The following is a 16,418-nucleotide window of genomic DNA, read 5'->3' on the forward strand; positions in this document are numbered from 1 at the left end:
GCCAGAATGACAATATAATGTTTCTGTATTTGTTGTAGCATATAATGGGCTATGAATCACCTGCCACTTAGATGAGGAATCCTGTCTGTGGAAAAGAGTCACTCTGCTGTTAGTGTTCTGACAGTCAAGATAAGTGCACATGCCCTGGAAAAAGATGACAAGCAGCTTCTCATTGGCTTTGGCAGAGAAAGCTCACAGTCCTATCTTAGTCATTTGGAGCCACCGAGATATGGCTCTTATTAGCCAAAAGATGTATACCTCAGATCTTTCGGGTGAAACAGTGAAAAAGATTTATGGGCAGTTCTATTTGCTGCATGAATTGGAAGGAGTTCAGTTACTTCTACATTACTGAAACAAAGGATAAGACTCTTTTCCAATGTGGCTGACAGTGGAGGAGGACTGAGAAACCAAGGACAACGGCAATGAACGTGAACTCTACAGCATGGACGGGCTCACTGTGAGCCTTGTCAGTTTGGTTGCTCACCTTCCTGGACTTAGGGGGAGCTGGGAGGACCTTGGACTTAACATAGTGAAGGGAACCCTGATGGCTCTTTGTCTTGGAGAGGGGTGGAGTGGGGGTATGGGTGGAAGGGAGGGGAGGGAAGGAGGAGGAGGAGGGAAGGAGAATCAACAATGCTTGAACCCAGCACTCCAAGAGACATCAAGCATGCAAAGCAGTAATGGGGTGCCTTGGGGTCCCTCAGATGCAGTGGTTCTTGGACACATGGAGATAATTCCATTCACTGTGGCTGAATTCCTTAACTTTTCGGGGACAGCTGGCCATGGATCCCTTGCTTTCTGCTTTTTCTTGTTGTCTTTCTGTGAGTGATAAACCAGATTTGTGTGATTTATTAGTTGTTTCAAATTTATAGGTTTGTTTCAAAATGTAAGAGACTATAAAATAACAACTCATTTTTTGAAAATGCAGTATTTATACCATAATTTTCATTGTGTGTGTGTGTGTGTGTGTGTACCTACTATTCTCAGTACCTTAGCTTTCTATTGAATAATCACTGAGTTTCTGATATCTATCAATATTTTGGAAAAAGTGTTACATTACTTATCACACAAGCTTTGGTGTATTCTGGGGAAACCTTGTCTTAGCAGAACATCTTATATTATTCTGAATCCACTGATTCTCAACACTACATAATTGTATTTACACTATGACAACTTTGAGGTCTTTATTGATGGAAATTCTCTCCTTTTAATGTCTATAGATGTTCAAACCAGAGAAATATATATTCAAATACCGCATGAAAATTCATCAGACTTTTGTCTTCTTATATAAGTATGTTGCTAAAGATTTTCAAATTAAGTTGAAGGGAAATGACAGTTCCAAATATAGCTTTTTGATAATACATTATATTATACAGCTAATTATTAAGTTGTTTTTATTTTAGAAACTAACCAAAGTTCCTAAAGAAATATATACAGAATACCTTTGCTGGTAACACTTTACACAAGCATAATTTCATAGAAGAGCCACTGCCTTGCGCGTTGCATAAATCATTTTGCATCTGTAAACTCATGCTTTACATATCATTTCACTCAACTAAGTATTATAAAGTACTTACAAAGTATATATGTAATATGGTAATAGACATGTTATATTTGGAGATAGGGAGGGAGAGAAAAAGAAAACTTTAGCGTCCGAGAAAGTGAGAAAGAGAACACTGAAAATGTTGCTTGACTGTGTGCACAAGACAATTAAGAATTCCTTTTTCTCCGGTGCCAAGTTAGACTTTTTCTAGGGTTCATCTTTAGACTTTTAAAGTGAACTTCAGTGAAATTTATCTCTGTTTCTATAGCAAGTTTATTCACAGAGACACAGCATCATAACGCCAAAGAAAGAAAAGAAAACTCATCATTTCCCGTTGCTTGCTTTCTCTGAAATAGGTTAACTCTTCACTCTGATATTCCTAAATGGCCTCAATTCAGCAATTGTGGTCATGCTGAGGGGATAAAGGGATCCATATGCATTGCTCTACTTGATGCTCACCTGTGGTCTTATACATCATTGTCATTCTGATTACAAGATCTCAGAGAACTGATCTCAGCTGCCTCTGAGTTTCCATCTTTCATCTTACCTGTCTTTCCTGACCTATAAACAAATGGATATTAGAAAAATATTAGAATAGTACTCAAATATCGAGGCTTCAATAAAGAAGGAGCATAACATATTTTCACATAGTTTTTTGACTTTCCAAATATGAAGTTTTACACACAGAGCTTCAAGAACGACACAACAATGGGACACATTCTGAGACTCCCCGTGTTTGGTGACTTCATAATTCTGTGTGCCACCATACAATCGTTTGTCATAACTATGGATGATAGAGTCCATCACTCTAAACAGTCCATTTATGCAATCAAGGAACATGTTAAACAGAAGAAAAAAGGGGCTTCTGACAGCCAGCACAACTTGACACACTATTGGGTACTTATTTTATATATAGAAGGAATACATCACAAAATAACAAAAATGTATAGTAAGGAAGATACATAAACCAATAACATTGTCATGACTAGTTATTATGTACTATATACCATGTGTATATATTATACTTGTATATGGATAGCAAAACAGTGAGTTGGTTTATTTGGGGATTACAAGAAAAATCAATACTTCCTTATGCTGTGATTTTATGCTGGCTATATAACAAAACAAAAATATTTTAGGTATATTTATATAACTACTATCGTGTTTTATAATACAATTTTATAATACAATTTTACTGCAGCAGATAAGTCTCCAAGAAGCCCAACAAACATCCTAAGCTTTGGTACATAAATTTTCATAAGAAGACATCTTTTTTAACATATAGATAGAGAGATAGATAGATAGATAGATAGATAGAATTTATTAGACATCTTATGATCACAGATATTCAGGAAAGAATTCTTACAAGTGTTTTTACTATTTAACACACAGCACTTCACTCAGAGGCTTTCTAATAATTATATTTCAAATTAACAAAGCAACCCTACCCAGCATGCCACAATTCCTTCCACACACCACCTGCTTCCTGCGGGGCCAGCTGCATCGATTTCACCTGCCAAAGTCTGCGCCCCTTGACGGGTAATTCCGTTTTCACAGAGCTTCCCTCTGATGTGAGGTGATGAGAAGCCCAGCCTCACCCATTTAATGGTAAAGCAACATCGAGGAGAGCAAGGCCACGGCTCTTTCCTCACCCCTGCACGAAGCCAAATGGCAGTTCCTCTTCTGTGAGTTTTCTAAAACCGTGATCCCCATTGGCTTTCGAGGACCTTTGGACTCCGGCTCGTGGGCTCCAGTACAGCCTGGGTCTGGCCTCCCAGGTGCTCTAGCGACCAATGTCTTCAAAGCCAGTCTGCTTACACCTGTGCTGCACCAACAACGAGGCTGGCCTATGCTGAGGGTGGCTGAGGAGTCCCCGGCCTGCAAGACTGGGCCTTTCCTTTACATTCTATTTGCAGACCGAGGATCCTTCTAGCTTTGTGGTATGGGTTGTGTTCTCTCCTAGGTGGGGCAAGTCTTTGTTCCCCAGAGGTGACCCTTAGAGTTCCACTCTGCTCCAGTGGGGAAGTTCAGTCATGGAGGGTTTTAGACCAGAAAATGTAACTGACACGTTGAAGGGGGGTTTTAGAAATTTTACCAAAGTTCTCACCTGAGAAATAGACTTGATTTGGTCGTGGCTTGTGGGACCCAAAGCAAACTCCCATGTTTATGATCAATTGAATCTCAACAAAATGCTGCAAAATCATTCTTAAGAACAATATTTTTAGCTGTGGTGGTGCACACCTTTAATCCCAGCACTCAGAGGCGGGCTGATCTCAGTGACTTCGAGGCTAGCCTGGTCTATAAGAGTTAGTTCCAGGACAATTCTTTTCCAACAAGAAATGATTCTGGGGCAATCTGGTATCCACACATGGAAAAAAAAAGTGCTGGTGACTATGAAACACCACCAATAAAATTCATTCAGAATGTAACATTAAAAGTATGAAATGAGATGCGCAAATTCTAAGAAAAGGACATGGGCATACATCGTTGTGACTGGATCAGGCAAAACTTTGTGTTAGGACATTTAAGCCTAACAGCTCCATCACCATGCGTCAGCGTGCTTCAGAGACACCGCCAAGGAGAGTAAGGCAAGATGGCTAGAAGAAGAAAATACTGGCACGTTCATGTGCCTGATGAAGAACTCACATCCAAGACATACAAGGGACTACAAACACCAGCAAAAGGTTAATCCAATTTAAAGCAGGAGAAACAATCTATCTAGACCTCTTCTGTGAGGTACACTAACGACCAATAGGCTCATGGAGACCCTTGTTCTCCACGTTAGGGGAATGCAGATGTGACCCACGCACCACGTCAAGGAAACCTGGTTTAGTTAAAAAGGTGGGAAAGGGGGCTGGAGAGATGGCTCAGTGGTTAAGAGCATTGCTTGCTCTTCCAAACGTCCTGAGTTCAATTACTGGCAACCACATAATGGCTCACAACCATCTGGAATGAGGTCTGGTGCCCTCTTCTGGCAACAGAAAGAAGGGGCTGGAGAGATGGCTGAGCCATCATAAACATTTTCAGCAATGTAGCAGGATACAAGATTGACTCAAAAAAATCAGTAGCCCTCCTGTACACAAATGATAAAAGTAGCCCTAGGGCCATAGGGCCATAGGGATCCAAGGACCTAACAATTGCCCACACACATACTGAAATGCTGGGAACTTTCCATCATCTCCCTGAGTCTTTGTTAATGTTCTCCATATTGGTAATAGTCCTTTTGAATAATTGGACTCTAGGGTCCAACAGAAATACACCCGAACCTTGGGTGACTGAAATCCTGAAACTCCTGCCTCCACCTCCCAATTACGGCAACTAGTTTGTGCCACGTTTGGCTTAGGTGGCTTCTTTTTCAACTTCATTGAGTCATCAGAAACCCTGGATAAGAAAAGTAGTTGCTACAAAGGAAAACCAGTTGTTGGTGTAAAGTCTGTCTTTTGTCATCTATAAAATGAGGGGAAAACACTGCCCTTGTCCTTTTGTGTGGTTATTGTTATAAGATACAAGTAAGTTCCATAAAAAATTTAATAAACATTCCGCATACAAAAGAAACAGGACTAGAAAGAGAAGACAGCTGTTAAAGGCTAAGGCTCTGTGATGGCTATTGTTTTCAACTTGACTGTATCTCGAATGAACTACAATCTAGAAATGAAGGGCACACCTGTGATCTGGATCTTGCAGCTAGAAGACACAAGCTCTTGATCAAGATCTTCAGGTAGGATGATACACCTTTAATTTGGGCCACATCTTCTGCTGGAAGCCTGTATGAGGACAGTGGAAGAAAGAAAGGCTAGTTTGTCCTTTGCCTGCTTGCCCTGGCCTTGCCAGAACATCCATTCTTTTATTGTTGTTGTTTTTGTTTTGTTTTTTGAGGTAGGGTTTCTCTGTAGCTTTGGAGTCTATCCTGGAACTAGCTCTTGTAGATCAGGCTGGTCTCGAACTCACAGAGAGTTCTGCCGCTGTCTCCTCTGCCTCTGCCTCTGCCTCCTGAGTGTTGGGATTAAAGACATGCACCACCATGACTGGCCAGCACATCCATTCTTTCACTAGCATTGGAGTCTACTTCTTTGGGATTCCAGTACATACAGAAGACCAGCTGAGACACCCACCTTTGTGAGACAGAGCAACTACTAGATTCTTGGACTGTCTGTTCACAGCCAGTCATTGTTGGCTTAGTTGTACGGAAACTTTTAAGACATTCCAATAAATTCCAGAAAGAGAGAGAAAGATTTATTCCATAAGTTCTGTGACTCTAGAGAACCCTGACTAATAGAGATTTTGGTACCAGGGAAATTATAGAGAAACAGAAGTATAAGGATGAATCTTTTAAGGATTTGGAATAGGCTTTTCAATTCAACAGCACCTTCAAATTCACCGGAACCTTCAGCTATGAAGCCTCTAGTCACTCCCTATCCTGGGAACTTAGAGAGTTCTGGAAGCCCATGGTGCAAACTATATTTCAAACTTAAAGAGATAAATGCCTTTGATTGTCTTGATTCATCAACAGTGAGAAACAATTGATTTAGTGACCCTGGATATGAAACTTCTGACAGTTTGGGGGAAAATGATGTTGCTGCTTGGCTACTCTTAGTACCTCTGGATAAACAGATAAAGGATTGGAATAAGCTCCATGATAAAATTAACCAATATCAGAAAACAGAGAAGAACAACAATGAGCTTAGTGTTAAAAACTGTAAGGGTCTGAGAAGGAGACCTCAGACTCAAATAGTATGTAAAAGCGAAGAGCATTTATTAATATTCCACTATATGCAGGATCATTCATCCATCTGTGCAAAATGGCGACAACCCTGAGAGGAGTGTGCAGGCTCCTTTCAAGCACAGCTAAGGGGAGTTTCAGGTACAATTAGGTCATCTCAAATATGATTGGTTAAGGCAGCAGCAGTTACACTTTTGGACATACTTGCACAAGCTTGGCCAAGTTTGGACATGACACGGGAGGAATTGCTGAATTTGTCCGTGAGATATTGTGAGGCTGACCTGACTGCAAGGGTACTGTGGATAAATGAGCCTTTGTGAGAGACACCCTTCTCAGAGAATTGAAACTTAAATTCAGTTGTGAGAGTGGAAAAGTTTACTCCCTTCAAATTGACCAGATCCAGATGTGAATGAACAGTCTAAAAGTTTCTAAGTGTGCCCTGGAAGAGAATCTTCTCTCCAGCAGCCACAGAGTTCGAGTTACAGAAAAATCAAACCAAAGCCCTCACCAATAAGGTTGGCTGAACTACAGTGAAAATCTAGGTCCGAGCCTCAGAGGGCGTCAGCAATGAAAGTAAGGGCAGGAACTGGTAAAGAACTGGATGCTATAACTTGGGGTGGGGATGTGTGGGAGGACCCTACTGAAGCTGAGAACTTTGAACCCTCAGATTCTCAAGGGTTTATCTCACCTAAGAAAGCAGTATCTTCAGCCCCACTCCTTAAAATATTACCTGTTTCCCCTAGGAAAGCAACCCTCAGTGTCTGCTAAACCAGCAGTGACTTTCTCTGAAAGAAATGCAAGGCAAGATAATAATGATGTTCCTCGTGGCCCACCAATAGTTGCTTCTACATCTAAAACCAGACTCACAGCGAAGCAGGCTCTCAGAAGGGGGGTAGGAAGTGTAATCCTTGAGAAAATGCACTACACTACTAAAGCGCTTAATCATTTTTGCAAATTTATTCAAGCAGAAATCTGCAGAATATTTATGGGAATGGATTTTAAGGGTGTGGGACAATGGTGGAAGGAACAAAAAACTAGATCAGGCTGAGTTTATTGATATGGGCCCTCTGAGGGGGAGAATCTAGGTTTGATATGAAAGCTGTTAATAAAGTTAAATAAAGGTGTCAAAAGTTTACTTGAATGGTTCACTGAAAAGGAGTAGGGTGGCCTACTTTGAAATATCAGCAGCTGTTGACCCTGAAAATTCAGTGACTGTCCTTGATAATACCTTTCAATATTTTTCTCAAAAGTGTTAATTTACAGCTTTTTTTGTGTGTTTGTTTGTAATCTTTGTTTTCATTGTTGCATCAAATCGTGTCCCCATTTATTGCTATATTTTTTCCCTATTTGTCTTTCTGTACACTGGCTCTGTACACTCAACCCATCTTGCGTTTTGTTTTCCCTAAGATAAAGCTATAATGCCTAGAAGCTGAACTTTTACTTCCTAAAGAGGCCAATCTGGACACCAAGGTTTTGATAAAGTTATTGTTACATCTCTACTTGTGCCTACCAAACCCTCAATTTAAATGTCATTTATTTGTACTTTTAGCTTTGGTCTTTGATCATTTATAGAAGTTTGCCAAAATACTTGTTTTACGGTAACTCTAGAAAATGTTGTTTTATCTATGAAGCTGTTCTGTCATCCAAAGCAGTATGGTTTTTAACAACAAGCATTAAATCTTTTAATTGCTCTGTGGATGAGTTTCCCTGATGCTAACAAGGAATGGTTGAATCAAATTTGACACTGGGGCCTGAAAAAGGTTCCCTAAGGTGTTTCCCAATGGCAAAGGGTTACCTTGTTTGTCTCTTGTTGATCTACATTCTTTAGTCCAATGCTAGCCTTTGCCACACCTTCTGCATACTTCAGAAGGCTGGGGACTTCTGTTTGGATTATTTCTAGAAAAAATATTGTTTCTAGGAATTCCTTGCCTACAAACCATTTTCAGATGACCTAGTTTACCACAATAAAACATCTGACCTTTTGATTTTTTTAAAAAAAAATTTAGAAATCACTTCTCCTATTCAAGTATCACTGAGATCCAATATCAACTGTATTTTGAATCCATTAATCTATGGGTGCTGATCTTGCCTGTAAAAGCCCAATTGCTCCTTTTCAGTCCAAATTAGTATTTTCAAAATCCAAAGATTGAATTAATATTTGTCTGACTTCTGGATCTGATATCATTCTATTTACAGCTGAAGTCAATCTTTGTTAAAAATAAATCAGTGAAGATTTCTTTGGGGCCTTGTATAATTTTAGTAAATGACTCAGTCCTATTTCCTGAATCTTCAACCTTGTCCCAATTTTTCAAATCAGCATACTGACCCTGACCAAGAAGCTGGTCTTGGGAAATTTTATGACCACTAGCCCTATATCATTGTTCTAGAACCCTAGCTTCCTCTTCCCACTATGTTTTCCACTGTAGCTAAATATTTTCAGTCTTAAGTAATAATTCTTTCCTAATTGCACATGAATCTAATATCTGCTTCACAAAGGGTAAAAGCATACCATATGAAATGCCGGCTTCATAAATCTTTTCAAATCTAACATTTGTACAGGATTCCTGTTAACTTCTGTATAGTCTTGGGGTGACTAACATCTGGTTGTCATTCTTGTATGAAAACTGAATAAATTAAGGCTGGTGTTCTAATATATTTAAGCCACTCCTCTTCAGTTTCATAATGCTATGGTGCAGTAGGTTATGCTCTAAATTATTCTGTCTGTGTCTGAGTATTTTCCTTATTTTCATTAGCAGGTTTTTTTTTAAAGCTTTTATCTTATCAATAGTATGTCCTTCTAAGACTTTTATCTAATCAGCCAACTTTTTCTTATTTTCATTAGTAAGTCTTTCTAAGGCTTGCATCTTTTCAGTAGGAAGTCTCTCTAAAGCTTGCATCTTATCTGTCAGATTATCATATTTAGCAAAGTTATCAAACCTCTTTTTATAGACAAAATATTAGTACCAAACTTACAGTAATTACAATCAACATTTTGTCAATTCCAGCTAAGTCACTTATCCCCTTCATTTTAGTTTTCAATTTAAAACCATCCATAATAAGACTATACCGGGTCCTAGTGCCTTGCATTGTGATGTTTCTTTCCCATTATTAATATTGGTTAGAGAGATGGCTCGGTGCGATGGTTAAGAACATTGACTGCTCCTTCAGAGGTGCTGAGTTCAATTATTGGCACCCACGTGGTGGCTTAAAACCATCTATACTAGGATCGGATTCCTTCTTCGGTCATGCAGAGCACTCATATATAAACTATAAACCAAACCTTTTAAAATATTATTTAACTCTCCTCTGAAGACTTCCCAGGTATCTCAGCAAATCTGCTGACTTCTCACTGTTTGTGTACAGTGTCAGCAGAGAACTCAAACCCCTCCCACAATTTCCAAACATGAGCCTGCTGTGCAGAGTGCCACAAGCAGCAGCCAGCTGCTGTGAGTGTGTGCACAGAGATGACAGCTGAGGCAGAACCAGATGGTGTAACTTGTCTGTCCATGTGGTTGTGCCATGTGTTGGAGCGATGTCGTTTTGTCTTTGGCACAGCGACTGCACATTAATCTACTGCTATTTCAGCCAGCAGTTGTGACTTCACAGTTACGAGCTTGCTTCTCTAACAGTGGTGTGGCACTGAGGCCACAGCCTGGCAGGAATTCTGCTCCAGCTCTGTCACTGTTGCTAAAGGGAGCTTTAACTAAATCTCTATCATTTTATTTATAAAAGAGACTCAAAATTCAAAGGTTGGGGTGAGAGCTTGCAGGCTCAAAGAGGCTGAGAAGCAACTAGATAACCCTCTTTCCTTGCTACTGTCTCCCCAAAACCCTTGCTTCCCATCCACCAAATCAGAAAAGCTGCACCATTCCAAACCCCTCCTCACGACTTCCTGTGTCTCGTTATCTCTCCCAGATGCCCTCTAATGATCTACAATGACTTTCTGTCAACTAGTTGCTAACTCAGTCTCTTTAACCAAGGTTAATTTTATATAATCAATGCAAATGAAAACTTGGGGTTCACAACAATCAAGGACTTGAACGATGCAGGGATGGTGATTCCCATCATATCTCTATTTAACTCTTATCTGTCCAGTGCAGAAGACAAATGGATAATGGAGAATGACAGTTGATTACTGAAAATTCATTTAGGTAGCAACTCCAATTATAGCTGCTGTACCAGATATATAATGTCCTTACTTGAGCAAAGTAACAGATCTCCTGGTCTGTAGTCATTGATTTCCCAAATGCCTAATTCTCAGTATCTGTCCATGAGGACCACCAGAAGCAATCTGCTGTCATTCGGAAGGCCAGCAATACACCTTTACAGTTTTGCCTCAGGAATATATTAACTCTCCTGCCCTGGGTCATAACTTAGAAGTAAATTTCATCATCTATCTCTTCCACAAAATACCAAACTGGTGAACTATATTGATGACATTAATGTTGATTTTACCAACTGAGCAGGAAGAAAATTCACTGGTGACATATATGCATATTGGAAGGTGGGAAATAAATCCAACCAAAATTCAAGAACCTTCTACCTCAGTGAAAATCTTAGTAGACCAGTGGTATAGGGCATGCAGAGATATTCTTTCTGACGTGAAAGGTAAACTATTGCCCCTGGCCCCTCCCACCACCAAAAAAGAAGCACAAAGTTTAGTAGGACTATATGGATTCTGGAGATAGGACATCCCCCACTTGGGTGTATATACCAAGTGACTTAGAAAGCTGCTAGCATTGTGCGGGGCCTGGAACAGGAGAAGGCTTCTCAACAGGTCCAGGCTCCTCTACCACTTGGACCATATGTTCCAGTAGGCCCAATGGTACTTGAGGCATCATTGGCAGATAGGGATGCTGTTTGGAACCTTTGGCAAACTCCTATAGGTAAATTTCAGAAGAGACATTTGATGGTCTAGCAAGACTCTACCATCATCTGAAAACAACTATTCTCCCTTTCAAAGACAGCTCTTGGCCTACTATTGGGTCTTAGTGGAAACTGAACATTTGACAATGGGCCACCCAGTTACCATGTGACCTAAACTGCCCATCATGAGCTGGGTGTTATTGGACCCACCAGGTCATAAAGTAGATGTACACAGCAGAATTCTATTATCTATTAGTGGGAGTGCTATATACATGATCAGGTCTGAGAAGGTTTTGAAGGCACAAAAAAGTTACATGAAGAAGTTGCCCAAATGCCTATGGTTTCTCCTCCTGTTATAATGCCATCTACTGCCAAGAAAGCATGATTTGTTGGCTGACTAAGAGAAGACTAGTGGCTGGTTTACTGATGGTTCTGCTCTTTGTGCAAGCACCACCCAGAAGTGGACAGCTGTAGCATTACAACTCCTTCCTGGGACAACCCTGAAAGATACTGGCTAAGGGAAGTCTTCACAGTGGGCAGAACTTCCGGCAGGACACATGGTATTAAACCCTATTTGGAAGGGGTCATGTGCAAAATTGTTCACTTATTTGTAGGCTGTAGCCAATGGATTGGCCAGATGGTCGGGGACTTGGAAAGAGAATGGTTGGAAAACTGGTGACAAAGACTCTTGTGAAAGAAGCATGTGGAAAGATAGCTCCAAATGGGGAAGGGATGTGAAGATACTTGTGAAAGATGTTCATCAAAAGCTGACTTCTGGTGAGAAGAAGTTTAATAATCACATAGACTGGGTGAATTTCTGTTCCTGTGGAAAGTCGTCTTATTTCCTCAGCCATTCCTGGCATTATACAATGGGCCCATGAACAAAGTGGCCATGATGGCAGAGATGGACGCTGTGCATGCTGTGGCCACAGGGTTACACAGCGAGAGTACAGCTGACAAAATCACTAGGCTAAGCCAGCGGAATCACATATTCCAGTGGAGAACACCCAAATTAGAGATCATCGTGAAGATTTGCCTTTAAAAATGAGTCGTTCTCATTTTTCTTATAAAATTTTTATTTATTTTTTTTTAATTTTTAAAAAGAAAAAAAAATAACAAGACAGTTAGCCTGATTGACTCCCTAGCAGAGGCTTTGAGTGACAGACATGGTAATTCTCTTTGCTTTGCGTCTGCTCTGACATTAGTGTCAGTCTCCTGGGCTGACTGTCTCCACAAGTGTGGTTTTCCTTTTCTTTTCTTTTTAGTATGTATTTATTTATTATGTATACAATATTCTGTCTGTGTGTCTGCCTGCAGGCCAGAAGAGGGCAGCAGACCCCATTACAGATGGTTGTGAGCCACCATGTGGTTGCTGGGAATTGAACTCAGGACCTTTGGAAGAGCAGGCAATGCTCTTAACCTCTGAGCCATCTCTCCGGCCCCCTCGTTTTCATTTTTGTAAAAACTCTATGAAGCCACAGCACTCATTTTTCTATGGTGGGATTCACCTACAAAAAAACCCCTCAACAGCGTATTAATCTTTAATTGGGCATAACTCCCTTCTGTACTAGTAACTGGATGACCTTTATCCACACTTTGGGGCTCTGGTATGAAAGTAATCACTCAGTCAAAGAAAACTTTTTTCTCATAGTCAAATCTACATAAAGATACCCCCATTCTCCCCCCCACACACATAATTATCTTTTATGGTTGGACATCTGACAAGGAGAGGAGCCTTGCAAATAGACCACATTCGGAGTCTCAAAAGACAGGCACTGAGAAGGAGGACTGGGCACCCTGATTTCTCTAGCAGCTGTCTTAGGAGAGTGTCACCCACTGGCCCCTGCTCTACCTTAACAAGTTATTAATATTCTGTACTTAACTTCACCTTGGTTTCATTTGATGCAAGATCTTAGTCTAGAAAATTAATTGTTTGTTCCTTTACCCCTAGAGGTACAGGAAAACAGCTTTGGATCACTTAACCAGCTCCAGAGAAAGGAATTCCTTCTCACCTGGGCTTCAGCGGATACAGGCATCCCACCACTTAGCCCCGGGGTTTGAAGCAGTAGCCTTCAGATTTTACACTCCATAGCTGCAGCTTTTCACCTTGCTCTAGTGCTGAAAGGTTCCCCTTTAATCAGCTAACATCTGGCAAAAATGCTAATGCGGATCAACTGTCATCCATGCAGCTTACGCTGGTTGTCATGGTTACCAGAATGTTGTTTTCCCAGCCACCAGAGAAGAAAGCAGAAGAAAATGCTTGGAGAATGCACAGCTCTGCTCTGTTCTCTCCCCGTTTCTACATTTATTAATTAATTACAAACTTATAGCTTAACTGGTCACACTTAAGAAATGTAGTTAGTACATAACTTCCCCCTTTTCCCCTTAGACTATTATACTGATTTAAAGCTCCCTCCTTAATCAATCCTCCCAGTTTTTTTTCCAGAGAGTCTCACAGCTACGACCTCTCAGGGACATAAGTAAGATAACAGGTCCCCACTTTGCCAGACTTACCCGTCTTTATGGCCCCGTGAAAAGCATGATGTGGGAGAGTCCCCTCTGTGTGTTGTGATTGCCATTAATGAATAAAGAAACTACCTTGGCCTGGGTTGATAGGGCAGAGCTTAGGTAGGCGGGGAGGACTGGACTGAATGCTGGGAGAAAGAAGGGCGGAGTCAGGGAGACACCATGGATTTGGCGCCGGAGGTAGACGTGATGAAACTTTGCTGGTAGGCAATGACCTCGTGCTGATATACAGATTAATAGAAGTGGGTTAAATTAAGATGCAGGAGTTAGCCAATAAGAAGCTAGAGCTAATGGGCCAAACAGTGTTTTAATTAATAGAGTTTCCATGTGATTATTTCGGGGCTAAGCTTATCCGGGTGGCTGGGACTAACAAGCGGGCTCCCTCCTTGCTACAAATGCATGCCTGGTACCCTTGCTATCACCAAAGAATTGCTAATTATGTCCGTATGTATATATAAACTGGAAGCCTTGTGGGGAGCAGGAACATTTTTGAACAATAAAGAGAAATGAGAAGATGTCTATGAATTGATTTGTTCACCCTCAGATCCCTTTAGCCAATCCCCTCTTGCTGTAAGCATCCTGTCTGAACCTTGAGGGGGCACTGAGGCTGGCACTTAGAGGGCCCCAATATGCATGAGATCAATAACAAGGACTTTCATTCCCCAGGGTGCAGATACTAATGAGTGCTAGATTTACAATCAGCAGAGACCAACACTGAGCTCTAGATATGTTAGCGTTCCTCAGGGTGACCAGCCTGCAGTCTGGTGGTGGGTTGACCACATTGGACCACTTCCTACATGGAAAGGACAACACTTTGTTCTTGCTGGAGTAGATACTTATTCTGGTCATGGATTTGCCTTTCCTGCATATAATACTTCTGCCCACATCACCAACCCTGGACTTACAGAATGTCTTATCTTATCTTATCTGCTATCATGGTATTCAACATAGTATTGCTTCACAGCACGAGAAGTGTGACCGTGGGTTCACTATCATGGAATCTACTGGTTTTACAATGTTGTCTGCCATCCCGGAGCAGCTGGCCTGATAAAAGACAGAACAGCCTTTTGGAGACATGTTATAGTGCTAATTAGGTTTCAGTAACCTGGAGGTATCTGGCAGGGTTCTCCTTTGCTTGAATCAGCTCCAATGTATGATATGGTTTCTCCTATAGCCAGGATCCATGGATTTAAGAATCAAGGGATGAAAAGGGGAATCGTTCCACTCATTATCACACCTAGTAAACCACTAGGAAAAATGTTTGCTTCCTGCTCCCATGATCCTACGTTCTGGTGGCCTAGAAGTTTTGGTTACAGAAGAAGGAATGGTTCTTTCAGGATTCACAGCAAACATTACATTGCACTGGAAGTTCAGACTTCCCTCAGGTCACTTTGGGCTTCTAATTCCCTTAAACCAATAGGCTAAAAGAGAGATAGAGAGAAGCACACAGAAAGACTCCCCACAGGGCAGAGAGGGGAAGGGAAACTTAAGTCTATCCAACCTGCATCTCCATTTTTCCCATGGAGTACTGTGGGTTTTAAGTGTGTTTTTGTTTGTTTGTTTTTGTGGCCTTAGGTAGGTTCTGTAACAGGGTCCTAAAACTTAGTAGGCCTCCAGTCCTTAGCACAACTGACAACATGATGTAAGTACCATGCAGGCTGTAAAACTCAGCAAACAAACAACGCCTCCTGCTAAAAACTAAAGCAAAATCCATCGAAGTCCATATAGTTCTGAGAAAGTCTCAAAATGGAATTATCTTGCTTTTCTGCTTCTATAGTTCTACCCTAGCTAACTGTTCTTGTTAACTGAAATATGTCAACCCAGACATGGCTTTTGTCTTTAAAAGCTCACCCTGATAAACTGGGATCCCGAACACCCAGTGTAGTTGCTGGCTGGCCAATAAAGACTTCATATCTGAGCAGTCTTCTCTTGTGAATACCCCACATTTCTGGCAGCTCCAGAAATCCCAGAGGCCAGACCTCAAGACACCAGGGGTCTCAGAGCCCCTGAGGGTGTTACAGTCCCCAGGGCTCCCTTTGATCAATTGCTGCCTAATGCTTCAAAGAGGTCTGACACCTCTACAAGGGGAAACAAATAATAAAGTTGCCTGGTCTGTCACCTCCAGAGGTAAGTCTGGTTAAGGCACCATCTATTTGGACATATAGGAGTGGTCGGACATGGCTGCTGAGTCAATGTCCGGGATCTATGGTCTTTCTGTGTGTTTCTGTCAGTTATACTTCCCTATATTGACCAATGGCTTTCTCTGGTATAAGAAACTCCTGGCTTAAGACCCATGCCCCATATCTTTAGGGACCCAATCCTTTTGGTCCTGCTGGCTCACACAGGTAAACCTCCAAAAGACTACCTGTCCTGCTCCAGGAAAATGAGTACTTATTTGTTTTGTTGTTTGACCCCTGCTTATGGTCAGGGTTGGTTCCTGTAAGGAGGTGTGGAGAGACCAAGCTGCTTATCCAGGGCCATCCAGATGTCCTCATCCAGGAACATCCCCATATTCCACTCCATGCCTGTTGTGAGCAGACCCATTGAAGAGGGCAGGTTCCTCTGCGCTGAGCTCAAAGGAAAAGATAAAGTTCAACTCCTTTCTCATTTATGATTTGTGTCATCTTTTTAATCAATGCTCCATAACCACCTCCCCACCCCAAAAAGTAAAGAAGTGCCCTGGGCTGGGAAGAGGAATTGTTTCCAGGCAATCTGGACAGAACAGATTTTATCCTTCCGTCCAGCTCTGACCAAGGAGACTAA

The 16,418-nt window shown here is 41.3% G+C and overlaps 1 protein-coding gene across 5 annotated transcripts in view; it reads right to left on the bottom strand.

Moving 5' to 3' along the window:
* Positions 1-650: 650 nt before the first annotated feature.
* Positions 651-16,418, bottom strand: part of LOC119821376 (zinc finger protein 571-like) — a 75,999-nt gene continuing 60,231 nt past the window's right edge. For 3 of the 5 annotated variants that reach the window (XR_005286603.1, XR_005286602.1, XR_005286606.1), the window contains 2 exons: positions 5,208-5,307; positions 651-2,104 (listed from right to left, as the gene is read on the bottom strand). The gene's annotated coding sequence lies outside the window, so the exon portion shown is untranslated. The remainder of the gene's footprint in view (positions 2,105-5,207; positions 5,308-16,418) is intronic. The other 2 variants (XR_005286605.1, XR_005286604.1) reach the window with 2 other exon arrangements.

The sequence above is a fragment of the Arvicola amphibius genome, chromosome 8 (genome assembly GCF_903992535.2).
Source record: "Arvicola amphibius chromosome 8, mArvAmp1.2, whole genome shotgun sequence".
Classification (NCBI taxonomy): Eukaryota; Metazoa; Chordata; class Mammalia; order Rodentia; family Cricetidae; genus Arvicola; species Arvicola amphibius.